The 7,808-nt window shown below is 38.2% G+C and overlaps 1 long non-coding RNA gene across 1 annotated transcript; it reads right to left on the reverse strand.

Annotated features, from left to right (window-relative positions):
* Positions 1 to 235: 235 nt before the first annotated feature.
* On the reverse strand, positions 236 to 1,141 carry LOC307156167. Its single transcript, XR_013820669.1, has 3 exons — positions 979 to 1,141; positions 592 to 730; positions 236 to 483 (listed from the first exon to the last, which is right to left on the reverse strand). It is a non-coding gene; the product is annotated as an uncharacterized lncRNA (long non-coding RNA).
* Positions 1,142 to 7,808: the final 6,667 nt, after the last annotated feature.

Consider the following 7,808-nt stretch of genomic DNA (forward strand, 5'->3'; position numbering starts at 1 on the left):
TACTAACCCGAACCCGAACCCTAACACCTAACCATAACCTCATAACAGTCTACTGACAGTCTACTACACTCTACTAATACTCTAATGAGAGTTAGTTGACATGTAGTTCCAATACTTGTAGTTAGTAGAATGTCTAAAGTGGACTATCGAAATATTTCCATGCCATTGAAACCGAAAATTTGTCATGCCATTTGCCATCATGCAAGCTTTCATACATTTGCTTATCATAATGTTTGTCTATTCATCACTTTTAATGAGCAAGTCATGCATCCAAACAGAGTTGTATTGACATTTTTGCAATGGGAGATGATACATGTATGTTTGCATTGAACGCATGCATTTTTCACAGATCTCTAATAACCATAACCATTAAACACCATAAGCTTTTGCATATAAACATAGATGAGAAATTATCCTTCGATGATCTTTTTCACCCATTCATCTGTGGGATTGAGGCAGATCTGTCCTTGTTTCAGAGTGGCACTATGTAAGACAAAGAAGGTTTAATGAACTCCGATTAAAAAAAAGCTTAATGCATCCTATCTATCATGCATCCAGATTGCACTGATCTTTGGTGTAAATCACACTCACATGATCTGCATGTTTTTGCATTTTGCTCCTGCAGGAATCGTCTCTGTGTTCTGAATTAGTTTTGGATTAATTGGTTTTCCTGAATATGTTTGAATACACGGGCAGCGCAGCTGTGGAGCCATCAGTCTAGCAGCGAAGACTTGATGAAAAGAGAGAAATAAGAGAGAGCAATAATTCTTTCAACATCTTTAGAGCTGATTTACAGCAGAACTGAATTCTGTTTGCATCACTGATTATTATTTGTAACAATCTGTATTGTATGAAGTGCTTTATAAATAAAGGTGACTTGACACATGACAATTTTCAATCCTTTAAAAAAAATAAAGACTTAATATTATCGAGTACAATTGATATTGCCAATGACATGCAGAAAATGCCTCTGCTTACCTTCTTTTGTGGACAGCAGTGCCATGCAGGTCAGAAAAAGAAAGGCTGCTACGGTGAACTTCATTGTTGTGAAATTTCCCACTGAGCAAACAACGTGCAAGTATAGGCTATATAAGCGGTAAAACTGCTGGAATTCACTTTACCGTCTGTTGATAGTGTTTGTGGATTATCTGGCAGGACTTTCCCTTTTAAAGTACCGCACTACTGACATCATGCTTGTTTAAAGTGATTGTGCAACAGGTCTTTCTTCAGTTAACCCAAATTCTGCAGAAGGCACCCAGGAGATTTAGCTTTAGACTAATTTAAGCCTAATTTTTCACAGATGACAAGTATTTTCAGCAGAAGGAAGAAAAAGATCAAATGAGGATTGTAAATTGATGAAAAGTCAATACAATCTATCATAATAATGTACTATACACCTAAAGAAGATATTTGGAAATGTCTGCAAACATGGCATGACATTTATCCACAGCTAAGAGATGGACTGATGTTTTGGAAAGTCAAGCACAATTAGCACAATTTATTTGTAAATGTAAAAGTTTACATTATACAATATATTGAATTGCATATTATAATGCAATGTACACATCTTTTGAAATATGTAATAATGACAGCTTTTCTCAGCACTCAAAGCACTTTACATTTACAATTGCTATCAAATGTTTCTCAAGTGAACATGCAAATTTGTTGTTAAATTGTAATATTTTAGATCAAAGTGGTTCAGTTGACAAAAATGTTTGGAAATCCCCTAAGTAAGGTGTAGTAGATTGAGTTCATTTTAGCAGTTCCAGTTTTACCACTAGAGGTTGTATATGCTTGAGTTGTGTGGGAATTACCTGTTGCTGTAGTATGTTCGGTTCTGTGGGATAGCCAGGTCGTGCTGATGTAATCCTGTAAAATAAGAGCAGTTATTAGTAAACCTACCCTCCTGCATTCCTCTCTCTTGTGTAGTCTTTTCATACCAAGTTACCACATAAGGAATGATGCAAAATCACAGGGACAATGTACACACTGCACATGGACACTTAGTATGTACATAAATGGACATGAAGGCTTGATTTGAGCTGAAAAGATGTGAGAGATGTGAGATGATAAAACACAAAAATACACATTTATCTAAAAAATCTCATTCTGATTCTTATTTAGCAGATGCTTCTTTCTAAAGCGACTTTGGAAAGAAGCATCTGCTAAATAAGAATCAGAATGAGATTTTTTAGATAAATGTGTATTTCTGTGTTTCCATGTTCAACCCTCTAAGAAGTTTAGAATTTTAAATCATTTAAATATTTAAAAAGCGCACTTTGGAGGTTGGCAAGATCGAGTCACTTTTCGTTTAAGGTGCTTAATAGCAAGCCGCCTAAACTGGATATTCATGAGAGTATATCTATACTATATATCTATATATCTATACGAATATTAGTTTTGGATGGACAGAAATTCTGTGTCAGGGTTCTGTCACTTCTACGGAAGCCCTGAAACGCATCATTAAAAAAATTTTTAAAAAAAATAAAAATAAAATAAAATAAAAAATATAGTATTTCGAGATTAAAGTCGCAATATTTCGAGATTAAAGTCGAAATATTTCGAGAATAAAGTCTTCCGTAGAAGTTGCGTGTGTGCTTGCCGTTATTTCACATTGCCACACAGGCATTCATGCGTGTGCGTGTGTGTGTCAGTGTGTGTGTGTGTGTGTGTGTAAACTGGATCTACACAAAATAATAGCTTTTTACTTTTATCTTGGCTTTTGGCCTAAGACACGAAACGAGCGGTTTGTGTGAGAAAACGAACAGTATTTATATCGTTTTTACCTCTACACAACCACGTCCAAGAGATCTGAGGGCGCGTGTTCTGGCTTAGTCTGCGCAAGCGCCGGAAAGTGTACAAGAGGTAAAAACGATATAAATACTGTTCGTTTTCTCACACAAACCGCTCGTTTCGTGTCTTAGGCCATCAATGTGTACTTACGATGGGGAATTGTTTAATTTGGACGATGGGGAATTGTTTAATTTGGACTCTGTGCATGCTCTTTGAGGTGGTGACCATAGACCTGCATTATATGACTGACAGACAAGAACGGTTTGACCTAAAAATATCAAAATTGAAACTACTGCGGAAACAAAGACATCTACATCTTGGATGCCCTTGAGGTAAGCTAAAACATACCAAAATTTAATTTCAAAGTAACCTATCCCTTTAAGCACTAAGCAGCCCTAGAGGTCGATCATAGATCAAATCGATCCACCCGTCAAACAGCGTATATTTTGTGCTGTTTTATGCGTTTGAGACATGGTGTTTGCAAAACTTACATTTCACAGGAATATTCTCCATCTGTAAATCTTAGAAAGTCGTGCAAATATTTCCATTTTGCTGCTAACGCCAAATAGGAGTGCAATAATTCTGACCAATATAACGTTATACATTTTTCTTGGAAAATTAATAGGCTATGCGATATTTTATAACACCAGAAATATCTTCTAATTATAATAATTTATCTTTATCTTTTATTATAAAAAAAAATTAACAGAAGTAATTCAGGGAAGAATTTTTAAATATAATAAAGATACAAAATATAGTTTTGGGTTTAGGACCTAAGCTACTTAACAAAGATGACTTATGCTTATTTAGAATGCTGAGAATTACAGCTTTTAAAGCAATTTTTTTTTTTTTTGGAGAAAGCAAGAATGTTTGGTTATATTTAGTTTATACAGTATATTATGGAGAGGATAACGTGAAATTAAGAGCAAAAGTATACATTTTGAAAAGATATGTGCAACTCTAAAATTAAAGAATATTCCATAAAATAAAGGAATACATATTAGCCTACATTAACTAAATAGCTATTTGTATAATTGTGTTAAATGTGTTTGAATTGAAAGACATAATAAAGTACATTATATATATATATATATATACAGTATATATTCTAAAATATTTGTTGTTGGACATGATGTGCCTTATTTAGAATTTTAAACCTACAAATGTATTTTTATGATAGAAATAACTGTAAAGGGACTATTGTAATGGGGTAAATCAAGTGTAGGCTAATAGCCAATTACTAAGCTCAGATTCATCTTACCAGTTAAAATGTAGTCTGTGCTTTTGTAATTATTTATTTTAAATTTTGTGATTTTAACTTCTGCTTTAATAAGCTTTTTTATTTTATTTTAGATTGTAAGGTTCTAATGCTCTTCTAATAACCATAAAAATGTACTATAGCTGCCAAATAAAACCAGAGAGAAATGTATTCATAAATCTTTAAAACTATCTAATTAAATCTTGGGCACAAAACAAAAATAAAACCTGTATATATGCATGTATATACACTAACCTAAAGGATTATTAGGAACACCTGTTCAATTTCTCATTAATGCAATTATCTAATCAACCAATCACATGGCAGTTGCTTCAATGCATTTAGGGGTGTGGTCCTGGTCAAGACAATCTCCTGAACTCCAAACTGAATGTCAGAATGGGAAAGAAAGGTGATTTAAGCAATTTTGAGCGTGGCATGGTTGTTGGTGCCAGACGGGCCGGTCTGAGTATTTCACAATCTGCTCAGTTACTGGGATTTTCACGCACAACCATTTCTAGGGTTTACAAAGAATGGTGTGAAAAGGGAAAAACATCCAGTATGCGGCAGTCCTGTGGGCGAAAATGCCTTGTTGATGCTAGAGGTCAGAGGAGAATGGGCCGACTGATTCAAGCTGATAGAAGAGCAACTTTGACTGAAATAACCACTCTTTACAACCGAGGTATGCAGCAAAGCATTTGTGAAGCCACAACACGCACAACCTTGAGGCGGATGGGCTACAACAGCAGAAGACCCCACCGGGTACCACTCATCTCCACTACAAATAGGAAAAAGAGGCTACAATTTGTACGAGCTCACCAAAATTGGACAGTTGAAGACTGGAAAAATGTTGCCTGGTCTGATGAGTCTCGATTTCTGTTGAGACATTCAGATGGTAGAGTCAGAATTTGGCGTAAACAGAATGAGAACATGGATCCATCATGCCTTGTTACCACTGTGCAGGCTGGTGGTGTAATGGTGTGGGGGATGTTTTCTTGGCACACTTTAGGCCCCTTAGTGCCAATTGGGCATCGTTTAAATGCCACGGCCTACCTGAGCATTGTTTCTGACCATGTCCATCCCTTTATGACCACCATGTACCCATCCTCTGATGGCTACTTCCAGCAGGATAATGCACCATGTCACAAAGCTCGAATCATTTCAAATTGGTTTCTTAAACATGACAATGAGTTCACTGTACTAAAATGGCCCCCACAGTCACCAGATCTCAACCCAATAGAGCATCTTTGGGATGTGGTGGAACGGGAGCTTCGTGCCCTGGATGTGCATCCCACAAATCTCCATCAACTGCAAGATGCTATCCTATCAATATGGGCCAACATTTCTAAAGAATGCTTTCAGCACCTTGTTGAATCAATGCCACGTAGAATTAAGGCAGTTCTGAAGGCGAAAGGGGATCAAACACAGTATTAGTATGGTGTTCCTAATAATCCTTTAGGTGAGTGTGTGTATATTTAAATATATATATATAGGCTACAATGATAAATGAGACAGACCTACAAACGTGTTAAATTATATTGTATACTATCAATTGTTTATGTAAAAAATAATTATATATATATATATATATATATATATATATATATATATATATATATATATATATATATATATATAATAATGTTAACAAACATTTCATATACAATTTAACATGTTTGTAGGTCTATATGGCAGATCTGCTTCTGTGTCTTATGCTCTGTGGGACTTTTATGTTGTAGTTTCTCTATGTCTAGTTTCTGTGTTCTTTCCTGTGTCCTGTTTCCTGTGGCCAGGTTGTAGTTTTGTAGTTTCTTTCCATTTTCATTAGTCAGTTACAGGTGTGTCATTTTCCCTTGTTAAGCTCGTTTACCTCTCTGTTTAAATAGGCCTTGTTTTCTCTGGTTCTCTGTCGGTCGTTGTTTGATGTCATGCAGGTATCTCCAGTTCCCTGTGTTTTCTTTGTTTTTCTCAGTGTTATTTTGTTCCTGACTTATGTTACGATTGTTTATTTTCATTAAAATCTCCCTGCATTTGGATCCCTCATCTCTGCCTGCCGTTTTTTGATTCCTTCGTCCCGTGACAGAACGACCGACCAATAATGGATCCAGCAGGGAGAATTACGCGTCTCCATCAAGGAGATCGTTGTATTGAGGAATATGCTCTGGATTTTATTGAGTTGGCTAATTTGAGCAACATGAGCAAGGAATGCCTGATGATATTCTTTCAGAGAGGGCTGTCTGAATCGCTCCGCTCACTAATGCCATTTTGGGACCTTAACTGGACACTTGAGTATTATATCTATCTTGCACTGCAGTTGAGCGGCTCTGCACTTACTGTGGGAGTTGCAGAGGAGGAATGCGGCACTCCCACAGTAGCTCTCACCCCAGAATCTTGTCCCGTCATGGCAGCCAGGCCAGAGCTTCCAGCTGTCATGGCCGCCAAGATTTCCCAGTAGCCATGATCATTGCCGATAAAGACATTGGGGCGGTCTATAGATATTTGAGACTGGGGTCGAGTCTGGAAGACACGCCGCTTTGTTCGGTGCAAGCAGCTGGCGTCTCTGCGGTGGGGTCTAGTCTGGGGGTTTCAGCCAGGATGGCCGCCACGCCTGAGCCCTCGATCAAAATGGCTGCCGCCACTTATGAGTCTGCTGCTGGCCCGGAGGCCTTCCCTGAGTCTGCTGCTGGCCCGGAGGCCTTCCCTGAGTCCGCTGCTGGCCAGGAGGACAAGATGGCCGCCGCCGAGCCGGTGTCTGTTCCTGTTCCTGAGCCGGTGTCTGTTCCTGAGCTGGTGTCTGTTCCTGTGCTGTGGCCGCCCGAGTCTTTCTTGTGACACACCTGAATGAATGGCTCATTAAGTATGTGGGCCCCATTGTCTCCAGGTGCGAACCACTAAATATGCATGATCGTTGATGCCCACTCCGCATATTGCCTTTCCAGACAGAAAGTGTTTTGCAAAATTTATATCAATGCATTGTGTTATGTGAATGATTAGGCAGGATAATTTTCACATAATTTTGAAGAAAAAACTCTAGGCGATGAAATCCATCTTATTGACACATATTTAGAATATGTTTTATGGCCTTATTTCAGAAACTTTAGTTTTTAGTTTTTTCAATAACCATGCATAAACATTATTCTCTCAAAAATACAAACATGTACATGCATGGTGCTCACATATGATGGTAGCCCTGTTTGTGCTATATAGAGTGAATTTACACCTTTGCCATTAATATGTTTATAAGCAACTGAAAAAAGCAAAAATGTCAGGGCATGTCAGAACATCTCAAGGACCCCAAAAACACCTTAGACCCCAGAGGGTTAAAGGTTTATGTGGCGGCCATAGGTGCTTACCACATTCCTTTGGGTGGAATGTCTGTGGGGAAGGACCCTCTGGTATCACATTGAGGCTGAGGCCTGCAGCTCGTTCCAGGGTGCCCACTTGGGATTTGGCTATTGCTCTCCAAGGTCTTTCCCTGGCCCCTTTCGAGCCTATAGAGGAGGTTCCTGTTAAGTTTTTAACGCTGAAAGCTCCTTTCCTCCTCGCTTTTTCTTCTCTTAAGAGAATAGGGGATTTACAAGCACTGTCGGTTGCTCCCTCATGTTTGGAATTTGCACCTGGTATGGTCAAAGCATTTCTGCATCGACCAGGTTATATCCCCAAGGTCCCCATTAATGTGGTCAGACCTATTATTCTGCAGGCCTTCTTTCCTCCTCCCTTTCAGAATGCGGACCAGGAAAGAAATAATTTGCTCTGCCCA

Source organism: Squalius cephalus, assembly GCF_949319135.1.
Source record: "Squalius cephalus genome assembly, chromosome: 3".
In the NCBI taxonomy this organism is placed as follows: domain Eukaryota; kingdom Metazoa; phylum Chordata; class Actinopteri; order Cypriniformes; family Leuciscidae; genus Squalius; species Squalius cephalus.